The sequence below is a fragment of the Vulpes vulpes genome, chromosome 4 (assembly GCF_048418805.1).
Source record: "Vulpes vulpes isolate BD-2025 chromosome 4, VulVul3, whole genome shotgun sequence".
NCBI classification, from domain to species: Eukaryota; Metazoa; Chordata; class Mammalia; order Carnivora; family Canidae; genus Vulpes; species Vulpes vulpes.
The window spans coordinates 13,671,848-13,684,536 of NC_132783.1; the positions used below are offsets into that span (position 1 = coordinate 13,671,848).

At 37.6% G+C, this 12,689-nt stretch overlaps 1 long non-coding RNA gene across 1 annotated transcript in view; it reads left to right on the plus strand.

Moving 5' to 3' along the window:
* The first annotated feature begins 269 nt into the window (after window positions 1-269).
* LOC140598497 (uncharacterized) overlaps window positions 270-12,689 on the plus strand; it is a 44,155-nt gene continuing 31,735 nt past the window's right edge. Inside the window, exon 1 of the long non-coding RNA XR_012000930.1 lies at window positions 270-474. This is a non-coding gene — a long non-coding RNA (uncharacterized lncRNA). The remainder of the gene's footprint in view (window positions 475-12,689) is intronic.

The window sequence follows — 12,689 nt, forward strand, 5'->3', positions numbered from 1 at the left end:
TCCTATGAAAAAAGAAACAATGTCAGGAGTCATCAGAGATACTTAGAGATGCTTTCTGCAGGATTTCCAGATTTCAACAAAATTGTTTTGCCCTGAATAATGGTAGGTTTAATCCTAGCCAAAATGCAACTGGGCAATCTGTTACTTCCCATATGGAAAGCAACTGTTCAAGTAAATTATATAATTGTACATTACAACTTTGCTTCTGTCATACATTATAAATTCAATTCTATCCCAAACTGAGACCATTGCATGATTGAGCCAAGTTTAGTGTTGCTTTAACCAGCCTTTCTTGTCGTAGTTGCATCCAGCAAAAAAAAGTGAATTCTCTTTATATTTCTCTTACTTGGCTTCTTGGAAATAGGGATTTGCTTGGACCTGTCACTGGATGTCACTTTTATCCTGATTGGGGGAATCGATCAAGATGATTTTCTAGAGTAGCCTGTTGTGAAGTGAAGAGCCTAATAGAAAAAGGTAATTGTTCATTTGGATTTTTATTTTCTTCTGAATGAGATGGTTAGTACTAAAATTTATAGAGCATCTGTAAAATCTAAAAATTATTATTACGTGGACCTTTTTATTTTCTCACGATGGTGTTCTGCCATGGGAGAGCTGAGCTCATGGTCTCACTGGGCTGGTGCTCGTGAGGCATTGTAGAGCGTTCTCTGTTTTGTCATGTTGGCAAAGGAAATTACACCAGTACCATGATTGTCAGAATGATGCAGCACCTCTGAGGAAAGGGATTACTGCCTTATTAAAGATAGGTTGGGGTGAGCTATGCCAAATGTTGAGTGGGATTTATTGAGTACCCTACAAACACAGTGTGAAATTTCTGTACATTTTAGTTGTGAGAAAACAAGTGTTGGTAAGAAAATAACAAAATTGAAAGTGGGAAAATAATCATTTTCTGGGTCCTTTCATGAGGCAAAGTGATGAAATCTAAAAGGAACTGTCAGGAAAACATTAAGTGAGGCAAGTAAGTAATATTAATCATGCTTTATAGTAAATTGAAGAGCTGAGATGTGATACTTACAGTGTGTGTCTGACTCTTTACCAGTGGATTTGTCATGAGTGCACAATTATATTCAGTTTCTCTAAAATTCCAATGTTTAAAACATTCCAAGACTTCTCAGATTAAAATGATACCTTTCAAGTTATAGGACATTGTATTAAAATATAAACTTTAAAATTTTATTCATTGGGGATCCCTGGGTGGCGCAGCGGTTTGGCGCCTGCCTTTGGCCCGGGGCGCGATCCTGGAGACCCGGGATCAAATCCCACATCGGGCTCCCAGTGCATGGAGCCTGCTTCTCCCTCTGCCTGTGTCTCTGCCTCTCTCTCTCTCTCTCTCTCTCTCTCTCTCTGACTATCATAAATTAAAAAAAAAAAAATTAAAAATTTTATTCATTGCATGAGTGATTTTTTGTTTAGGTCTTTTTAATGTAACTTCCTATTTTATTTTATTTTATTTTATTTTATTATTTTATTTTATTTTATTTTATTTATTATTTTTTTTACTTCCTTTTTTTTAGAATGTAAAATGACCCATGTTTGGAATTGTCAGATTGTTCACCTTGCAGCAGACTTACAAAGTAAGCTCATTAATGCACTCTGCCTACCTTTAAAAGTGGCTCATGTAGAAGAAGAAAAAGCTTACTTTTTTTTTTTTTTTAATGGAACAGTGTGTTATCTTTCTACAAACATTAGCATTGGGCTATGCAAACAGCTTAATGAATACTTGAGAAACCCTGAAAACTATTACTTTTTGTTATTATTAATCAATAATTGTCTTCATATATCTTGTGTTATTTATCTCTATTTTTATAGAGCCTTAGAGAATTAAAAGGAAGCAACAAAAGATAATTTAAATTATAGCAATAAATAAGGGTAACTTTGCACTGCCTAAAAACTTAAGAATAATGAATTATGAAAATTTCAAAATAAAGCTACTATGCAATTTTTAATTAGGCAAGTTTACTCATCTTTCATATTTGTTGCCACCACTGACCATAATTTATGAGGATGTCATTATCAATTAACCTCTAGTGAATAAATGATACATAAATTATCATTTGATAAATAATGGTTTATAGGTTGGCAGTTTAATACATTTATTTAAAGGACTGATAAAGGTACTATAAAATGATACAAGATTGATGACTTTTGGAATATTAGTACTTCAGGAAGTAGATAGATGGATGTGCATAAGTCATTTAAGCATACTCAAAGACATTATGACATCATATTTTTTTTTAAAGATTTTATTTATTCATGAGAGACAGAGAGAAGAGAGGCAGAGACACAAGCAGAGGGAGAAGCAGGCCCCATGCAGAGAGCTCGATGCAGGACTCGATCCAGGGTCTCCAGGATCACGCCCCAGGCTGCAGGTGGCGCTAAACCGTTGCGCCACCGGGGCTGCCCTATGACATCATATTTTAAATTGTGAAGCCAGAACTACATTTGTTAAATGCTAAGCACACTGGAAAATTGGATTTATTCTTGAATGCCTTTCACTTATTTCACCAAAAACCAGCATTCTGAAAACTGGCAAGATGTCCCTTAGATTAACTGTATCTTTAGTCTCAACTTGTGTAGTTCCTTCTCCATCTATTATTTCTTTGAGCCATCCCTTCTAATTGCCTGTATGTTGAGACATGAACAAGAAGATACCCTTAATAACTTTGAAGATTGTTGCTTTTGTTTTGTTAATCTTTATAGTTCATAGAAATATATTTTCAGATTGCTTGTTTTGAAGGAGAAATAGGCAAGTGCAAGTGATACATCTTTTTAGTGGACAAAGGCAGTTAATAAAGAAGTTAGTAAAGCTTAAGTCTATTTTTCTTATTGGGAGGACTGAGAAACTTGTACAAAAAGGAAGTTACACTTCAATTTTTCTTGTAACCAATAAGCAAAGCAGACAACTGTTTCCAGTTTCTTTTACCTCCCTCACTGTTAACATGGCAGTTTGGTACCTCGTTTTATATTTGGAAGTATTTGCTTTCCCTGTGTTTATGACACAGCAACAGAAGTGTACAAAGATCTACCACCAGTGGTAATGGTACTTTTGGGGAATATAAAGAGTTTTCTAGTGGATAGCAAGATGTAAAATGAGCTCCAATAATGATGTTACTTTCTCCTCTAATTGAAGGGATTTCCTTAATTTTGAGGGAAGATGAAAAGAGTTAAACATAAAAAAAAGAATGCATTTCATTATTTTTGAGTTAAATGTTAGTTGAAAGCATTTCCCTCTTGAATAATGTAAAGGAGAAGTCACATGAGATTAGCACAAACGTGAGACAATTATGGCCATAAATTAGAATTTTCAGAAGCTCTGACTGATTACTGATTGTAGGATTTATTTTGAAGACCTTTTGGTAACCTCAGCTGTAATGTTTGCTTCCACGGAAGTCTCCGTGAGTTGGGGGAGGAGTCCACATGGTCCCTTTATGTCATAGCCTGCATTTAAAACTGATTTCCAACTTGGGGCTCACACTTTTGTTCCAAACTTGATCTTTTTGGCATCGGAGCTCATGGTCTTATGGCCAATTTGGATTTTTAAGCAAAGAAACTAATTTAAAACGTCTTTTGGATAACAAATGACTTTTAAAAAATAACATTTTAATGATTTAAATGGAAACAACCAGAAGAAGCTGGATTAAATTTCTCTTAAAGTATACATGTTTAGCGATTAAGAGAAGTGGCTGAAAAAATGCTGTCTGTTATTTTTCTTCAAAACCCCAAATAGTTGAACAATTGAGTAGCTGAAAAGACTTGAATTGGGATATCTTTGTGGAAAATATTTTTGGTAATGAAAGTACTGCTAGTAAAAGAATGAGAGATAATAAACTTTAACTGAGTTTTTAATCTGTATGGTTTTTACAGATCAATATTAGTGATAAAACTATTTGAAGATTGTTTAGAAGAAGGTCAGCCTCATTCAGGAATTTCAGGGACAGAAAAAAAAAGTAGATAGGGAAAAATGGTTGTGAATAAAGGGTTTTTCCTAGATGAGACTTGCTGTTATTGTGCTTTCTTAAGCTTTTATTTTATTTTTATTATTATTATTTTTATTTATTTATGATAGTCACACAGAGAGAGAGAGAGAGGCAGAGACACAGGCAGAGGGAGAAGCAAGCTCCATGCACCGGGAGCCCAACGTGGGATTCGATCCCGGGTCTCCAGGATCGCGCCCTGGGCCAAAGGCAGGCGCCAAACCACTGCGCCACCCAGGGATCCCCTTTCTTAAGCTTTTAATACCTATTTCTAAATTCTACATTTTTCTTAGCTACCATAGATTTTGCATATGATTGTGAGAGGGTAGGAAGACTAGATTTTTAAAAAAATGTGGGCTTGATTTAGATGGTCAAAAGTTTTCTTGAAGGTTGTGTGTGATGGGGAAAGAAATCTAGATTAGTGGAAAATATAAGTTTTTCCACAGGCAGAATTATGGTAGATATTTGGGTTTGTGACGATTAGGTCAACGATGTCCCTCATTTTTAATGTTTTGAGTGAACTGAGAAACGATACAGGAAGGATGGGAGATCAAAGCACCACCTTTATTTTTCATAAAGTGATGTTAGTAGTTGTGGTTTAGCTGTAGGGACAGTGATCTTCCTTGAAACAGACCCCAGAGCTAGGCAGTCTTCCCTACCCAGTCCCAGACAGCATAGAATAGACAGGTACTGCCCCACAATGTCAGAGCTGCCCTAGATAACCATCAGCCTGGGGAGGTAGCACTGAATGTTAGCTTGCTGCAGTCAGATGGTTTCAAAGAGAAGAGGAAGGGGAAAGAGTTGAATATGCCATTACATTTTTCTTAAATTTGCAATCAGTAAGTCTGTGTGCCTCTTTTGAGGAGGAGAGAGTAAAGTTTTGGCAAGAGCCCAAGAATGTTACTTTAATGGGGCTCCCTTCACATTGGAAGGAAACCTCAAGAACAGGAAAGGAGTTAACTTTTTGAAATTCTTATTCTTTTAACCTAGTGGTTCTAAACCAGGATTATTCTTCCCCTAGGGAAAGTTTTGTTTTAACAGTGATTATGGAATACTGATGGTGTTGTAATGGAGTATAGTGGGGAGGGGGCGTGTAGGGATGCTAAATATCCTGCAATGCACTGAACAGTCCCTTCTAATGAAGAATGCCCCCCTAGAGACACCCTGAACTGAACTTACTGCATTATGTCTGCTCCTTGGGAACAGTGATCAGCGCTGTGTCAAGAGCATTCCTGCTACACTTTCCTGAAGTGGGTCCCTCAATGCAATTCATTGCTTCTTTTGGGTCCTCTTTGAGCTATTGGTGGCAACATAGATTTTATCACAGGTTCTGAAATGGGTCAAAACTGCACATTATTTAAGTGGACTCCAAAACTCCTTTGTACACAAGACAGAAACTTGACATCCTAATCTAGTTCCAGTAAAAACTATGATGCCCATATTGTTCAATGTAGCTTAGAAATTATAAAATGAAATCAAATTATGAAGTAAAATGAAACTACATTAGATTGTACCTGAAACAAAATATAAAAGAAATGCCCTCAATTTGAAGATAAACATTTTCCCATTATAAATTTCTTGGGGAAAAAACCAGATGTTCAGAGATTCAGCTTTTTTTAAGTTAAGAGTCCAGGGGAATTAAGGTTAAATATCAAGTTCTTTTGGAGCTTTGAATTAAAATTCAAAGAAATTGAAGTTTTGTATTGACCTCAAATTCTTATGCTCGGTCTCAGCAAGAAGGTTCTTGATGTCTTGAGTAGAGTTGTTTTTCTTTCCATAGTCATAGCCTATACTATTTTTCAATGAAATTTTTTCAAGGTCTCAAAGGTTTTATTGATTCTGAGAGACCTGATTTTTAAAAAAGATTCTAAAGGGCCAACAGAACATCTAACATTATCACACCACTAATTCCTCTCTCAAGTGGATCTTAAGTCCTGAAAACTATCTCCTAGGCCAAGTTATTTTCCCTAAAACTTTGTACTTAGTGTTTCCTGAAGGTCTATGCCAGAAACTCAGTGGTATGTTTATTAGCCAGAGGCCCTGTAGGAAATAGGTGGCACACTTCTACTTCGGATGATTTGAGGGGAATTTAATAAGATTGTGGGCAGTGAGAAGACACAGGAAATAGTATATGCCCCTGAGGCTGGTAATCAGGAAGCTGTTACCACCCCTAGAGCTGAAGGGGGAAATGAGAGATTATTGGAATCCTGAAAAGAAGAGAGCTGTGGGAGAGGGAGAGAAACTGGGGAGTATATAGTCCAGTGTCACCCTCTTTCCTTCCTCCAGTCTCATGCTGTTGCTTCTAAATGACTGAAGTAGCCAGAATCCAGAGGCCACAGGAGCCCATTAATGGGGGTGCAAAGTGAAGATAGCAGGCATAGTAACTGAAAAATGAAAGTGAAAGGAAGAAAGTCTTGTTTCACTTTGATCTGGGTGCCAGTGGAGCCAGACTTCCATTGTCTGTGACCAATGAGTTAAACTTGATTGAAAGAAACCCCTTACCAAGAGCTTAATTTTGGCAATGTGGATTAACTATGTCTGGAGGAAGGAAATATCTATGCATAATTTCTCCTTCTTAGAATGCGGCTGTAGAGACTTCTTTTGTTTTTTGCTAAGTTTAAAAATTGCAGTGTTGGCAGACCTAATTATAATAACCAAGTCTCACCTGAGGTATTTTTTCCCCCCACCTCAGTGAAAACCTGTTAATGTACTATCAAACCCTTTTTATTTCCATATCCCCCTTTAAACCCATGTTCCTGGTATCCTGTGGTGAATCTTGTGTAGTCTCTGTCTAGTGACAGAGCTTCTAAGATACCTGAAAGAGGGTATTTTCAGTCTTTTTTTTTTTTTTTAGGACTTTATTTATTTATTTATGGGAGACACAAAGAGAGGCAGAGAAATAGGCAGCAGGGAGCCAGACACGAGACTTGATTCCAGGACTCTGGGATCACAGCCTGAGCCAAGAGCAGACACTCAACCACTGAGCCACCCAGGCGCTCCAGTATTTTCATTCAGTCTTATGCCACAGTTGTGTTCTGTGGAATTGTTTAAGGCTATGAGCTGTGTCTTTAAGGGAGGGTCTACTAGTCAGGCCCATGTTGGTGTTGGTTGGATATCTGGTCCAGATACTTGCTTTTATTTTTATTTTTAAAAAAGATTTATTTATTTATTTATGTATTTATTTATTTGAGAGTGAGCCTGTGAGCACATGTGGGGGGGAGCAGCAGAGGGAGAGGGGAGAGGGAAAAGCAGACTCGTTGCTGAGCCTAGGACTCCAAGATCATGACCTGTGTTGAAGGTAGATGCTTAACTAACTATAAAAGCCACTAGCTTTTATAACAATTTTCTTACAGTATAAGGCTAGATAGAAGTCAGTAGTGTTTTGAATTGGAACTCTTGCAGGTAAAAGCAGTAAATACTTACCCAAAGGGGATATGGAAATTTCTAAGAAGTTTTTTTGTCTAATTTTAACATAATCTATACCTGTGTAGTTCAAGATCATGCTGCAAGACCCAGTTCTCTGAGTCTCCACCATTGGTCTGTGGCTTCTTTGACTGAAGTATTTCATCCATATAGTACTGGCATGATGAATACACTATGGACAAGGTACCATGGGCTCCTGTGGGAATCCATGTGGCAAAGTTTATCCAATTGTTACTTATTTTTATTTTTTTTAAATTCTACACTTTATTTATTTAGAACAGTATTAGGTGAGCAAGAAAGTACAGAGAGTTCCTGTGTACAACCTCACCATCCCCATCCCAGACCAATTTCCTGTATTATTAGCAGCTTGCCTTAGTGTGGTATATTTGTAACAATTGATGTACCAATATTGATACATTATTTTTAGCTTAAGTTTATATTAGGGTTCATTCTTTGTGTAGTAAGTTGTATAGGTTTTAACAAATGTTAGTGACATGGATCCACTATTATGATACAGAACAGAGTAGTTTCACTGCCCTAAAAATTCCCTGCTCTGTTTATCCTTTTCTCCCTTCTCCAGAACCCTTGGCTTCCACTGATCTTTTTAGTTTCCATAGTTTTGCCTTTTTCAGAGTATCCCCCAGTTGTAATCATATAATATGTAGCCTTTTCAGATTAGATTCTCAGAACTGTTACTTTATTTATTTTTTTGTATTTTTTTTATTGGAGTTCGATTTGCCAACATATAGCATAACACCCAATGCTCATCCTGTCAAGTGCCCCCCTCAGTGCCCGTCACCCAGTCACCCCATCCCCCCACCCAACTCCCCTTCCACTTCTCCTTGTTTGTTTCCCAAAGTTAGGAGTCTTTCATGTTCTGTCACCCTCTCTGATACTTCCCACTCACTTTCTCTCCTTTCCCCTTTAATCCCTTTCACTATTTTTCATATTCCCCAAATGAATGAAACCATATAATGTTTGTCCTTCTCTGATTGACTTACCTCACTCAGCATAATACCCTCCAGTTCCACCCATGTGGAAGCAAATGGTGGTTATTTGTCATTACCGATGGCTGAGTAATATTCCATTGTATACATAGACCACATCTTCTTTATCCATTCATCTTTTGATGGACACGAAGGCTCCTTCCACAGTTTGTCTCTTGTGGACATTGCTGCTATAAACATTGGGGTGCAGGTGTCTCGGTTTTTCACTGCATCTGTATCTTTGGGGTAAATCTCTAGTAATCCAATTGTTGGGTGGTAGGGTTCAGAGCTGTTACTTTAGTCTGTAAATTTCACCTGCTAGTTGTTTCTCAAGGGTATTCCACTTCTACTAAGAAAGTAGATATCCTAGTTTGCTGGTATAACATTAATTTTAAAGATTTTAAAAATAATCCACAATGAATCTGCTTCTTTATTAGATAAAAACTAAATACTTAATCTACCCACCTACTGCTACAGGATATGGCCTTCAGATTCATGGTAGTATGGGGTGATCATTGTATAGAAATCTAGTGTTGTTGTAGCACTGAAAGTCTTCACTAACTTTCTACAAAGGTAATGTGGTTATGTGAGGACTCTTAAAGTTTGAACAGTAATAAGGGTATTTACTCTTCTTCAAGAACCAGAACACTATTAAAAGAGCTAAATATCAAATCTTTCACAGATTAGTTGTCTTGTTGGATGAGATGTTGAGATTTTCCAGGGAAACAACATACAAAGGAAATAAGGTCCTTTTTGAAAGGGTTTACTTGATGGTTCAGAATTTGACTTTCTGATTTTGTGTTGGTGGTTTCGATACAGGAGAGCTTGGTTCTTGTCTCACCGAGTCGAAGAATGAATCTCGTGGACAACAGAGAGTGAACAAAGCAATAGAAGTTTATTAAGCAGAGATACAGAGAAAGCTCTCAAAACTGAGAGGGGTCCCCACAGGGTAGCCACTGAGGGGTTTTATGGTCTGTCCTTTATAGGAAACTGACCAGGGAACTTGGTAAATTTCTTATGAATAAGAAATTGAGTATCAATTTCAATGATACTGAAATATCAATTTCAATACCAATGAAATTTCTTATCAATCAGGGTGGATATTTAGAACAAACATGCTGGACTTAAAATAACAAACTAGATGTTTTTGCAAATACCATGTGCCCAAACAAGGTGTTCCCTTCTTTCAGGTTAATATCTCCTCCATAACATTTCTCTATATCTGGGATTTCTGTGATTACTTAGTAGCCATTAAAAGGGAATACTCCCTAACATTTTGGAGCTAGGGAGCCAGGTTTATTTATTTTTTTATTATTATGGTCTTATCTTTGCTTTCTTGGGTTGGGTAGGAGTCTGATTCTGGGCCTCTGTCTTATCTTTTCCTGCCTACCCCTGCCTACCCCTAACTCATTCATACATCAGTTTGGTGTTGGAAATATATATGTGTATATGTATATATATATTTCTTTATTTATGATTTTATTTATTTATTCATGAGAGAGACACAGAGAGAGAGGGGCAGAAACAAGAAACATAGGCAGAGGTGGAAGCAGGCTCCCTGCAGGGAGCCTGATGTGTGAGACTCAATCCCTGGATCCCAGGATCATGCCGTGAGCTGAAGGCAGACTGTCAATCGCTGAGCCACCCAGGCATCCCTGGTGTTGGGAATTTATAGTCTTAGTATAATGGAACCATAAATTCTATATTTTTAGTATACTGAAAAGTCTTAGAAATGATTCAAAGTGACAGTCCTTGTTGGTGCATAAATTTTGGAATTGTGTGCTGGACATGCTAGAGTGGCAGTGGGGTTAAAGTCATGACCAAAAAACTTCAGAGCATCTCAAATACAAAGAGTATGTGATTTAAAGCCAGACAGAACATGCCCATTGAATATTTTCAAATTTAGATGTCTGATAAGATTTTGCTTCTTCTCTGAAATAGTTTCCTCATCTGTGAAATAGGGTGATAATGCCTTCTGAATAGGGGGTTGTTGTAAGGAGTAAATGGGACTCTATCTACCTACCTATCATCTATCATGCCTGAGTACGTAACACGTGGAAGCTAGGGTAGCATGGGTACCAACCCAAGTCTAACTGGGCTTTAGCCATGCCTTTTGAGCTGATTCAAAAGGATTGACAGAACTTTGTTCACGAAGACACCAAGAAGCCTCTTGGTAAACATTTCTTTGATTATTTAAGTAAAATGGAAATCCTAATTTTTGAGGAGTATCTTCCAGTTTGATTTTTTTTCTGGACCAGTATTTCATATCATTTTTGGACCAGTATTTCATATCATAAAATAGGTGGAGAGGAATGACACAGATATAAAAAGAGAATAGTTTTGTAGAAAACTGTGAAACATTATAGATATCAAAGGGCTAAGGTCCCATTTTCTTATAAACTAAGGGAGAATTATTTTCTTACAATTTATCACAGACCATTATGTGTCATTAATACCCTAAAGCAGTACTTCCCAACATTTCTTTCACAGTGAACATAGAAACTGATATTTTACAAAACCTGGGGGTACTGGAACAGATTCAGAGTCATTGCTATGATGCTTGATGGAAAAATAAGGTAAGGTCAAGAGTAAGATTAGTATATGAAACTTAAGCTGGGAGGTCCTGTACTTTTACTAGGTTCTGAATCAGGTTTTTTTTCCAAGCTGTACTGTAGCCAACCAAATTAGAGAATAGGATCCGTTACACAATCTGCAGTATTCATGACATAAAAAAAGCTCAGGAGAGTTTGTTTATTTTTTGGTAGTGAGATTAGAGTAAAACATTTCCCATGTGACTTCTTCACAGAGAGGACACTATGAGATAGGGTAAAAACAAATGTCTTTATTATTATTTTTTAAAAAAGATCTTATTTATTCATGAGAGACACAGAGAGAGGCAGAGACATGGGCAGAAGGAGAAGAAGCAGGATCCATGCAGGAGCCTGAAGTAGGACTTGATCCTGGAACTCCGGGATCATGTCCTGAGCTGAAGGCAGATGCTCAACGGCTGAGCCACCCAGGTGTCCCCAAAACAAATGTCTTTAGTATCATGTTTTATTTGTTTTGGAGATACAGTGAATGCATGTGTGAGTGGAGGGTGGGCCAGAAGGAGAGAATCATCAAGCTGACTCCCCACCTAGCTTGGAGCCTTGTGTGGGGCTTGATTTCATGACCCATGAGATCATGACCTGAGCCAAAACCAAGAGTCAGATGTTTCAACCAACTGAGCTATCCAGGCACCCCTTTAGCATCATATATATGATAAATACAGTGAGAAAATTTTTGGAGGCTTAAATAAAACCCATCAGTATAGACTGACATTAATTCAAGTCACTATTCAAGAAAAATTCTATGGAATGGATGTGTGTGGTAGAGTCTGATATATTGTATCTGATTACTCAGTTTTATGATGGTCTTGTGTAATTCAGGAGTAAATTTTAGAATAGAGTATTTCTCAACCTTGACTACAAATTAGAATCACTTTGCATGCTTTTGAAAAACACAGATGCTAGGGGATCCCTGGGTGGCTCAGCAGTTTAGTGTCTGCCTTTGGCCCAGGGCATGATCCTGGAGTCCTGGGATCGAGGCCCACATTGGGCTCCCTGCTTGGAGCCTGCTTCTTCCTATGCCTCTGTCTGCCTCTCTCTCTCTCACTCTCTCTCTCTCTCAGTGTGTGTCTTTCATGAATGAATAAATAAATAAAATCTTAAAAAAAAGAAAAACACAGATGCTAAGCCCAACCCCCAAATTTCTGATTCCTTTTGCTTTAGTAAGGTCTTGGTGTAGCCAAGAATAATGTAGTCATAACATTTTCTTCAGCTAGTCTTTTGTAGATACTTTTTCTCTGTAGTGAATTTGCTATTGCTATGACACAACAATGAATTTCAAAATATATTTCCCAAAAAATGCCTGATTCATATCTGTTTTATAATTTTAATGAAGTACAGGGCTTTTACAGTAAGCTGACCTGCCGATGGGATTGGCAGTAAAAATAACTTCAACATCTTGTTAATGTCTCCTTTTTTTTAAAATTTTTATTTATTTATGATAGTCACACAGAGAGAGAGAGAGGCAGAGACACAGGCAGAGGGAGAAGCAGGCCCCATGCACCGGGAGCCCGACGTGGGATTCGATCCCGGGTCTCCAGGATCACACCCTGGGCCAAAGGCAGGCGCCAAACCGCTGCGCCACCCAGGGATCCCAATGTCTCCTTTGATTTTAGTTATCCTAGTGGCTATGAAGTGGTATCTTAAAATTAATTACTTAAAATTAATCAAAATCTTGATTT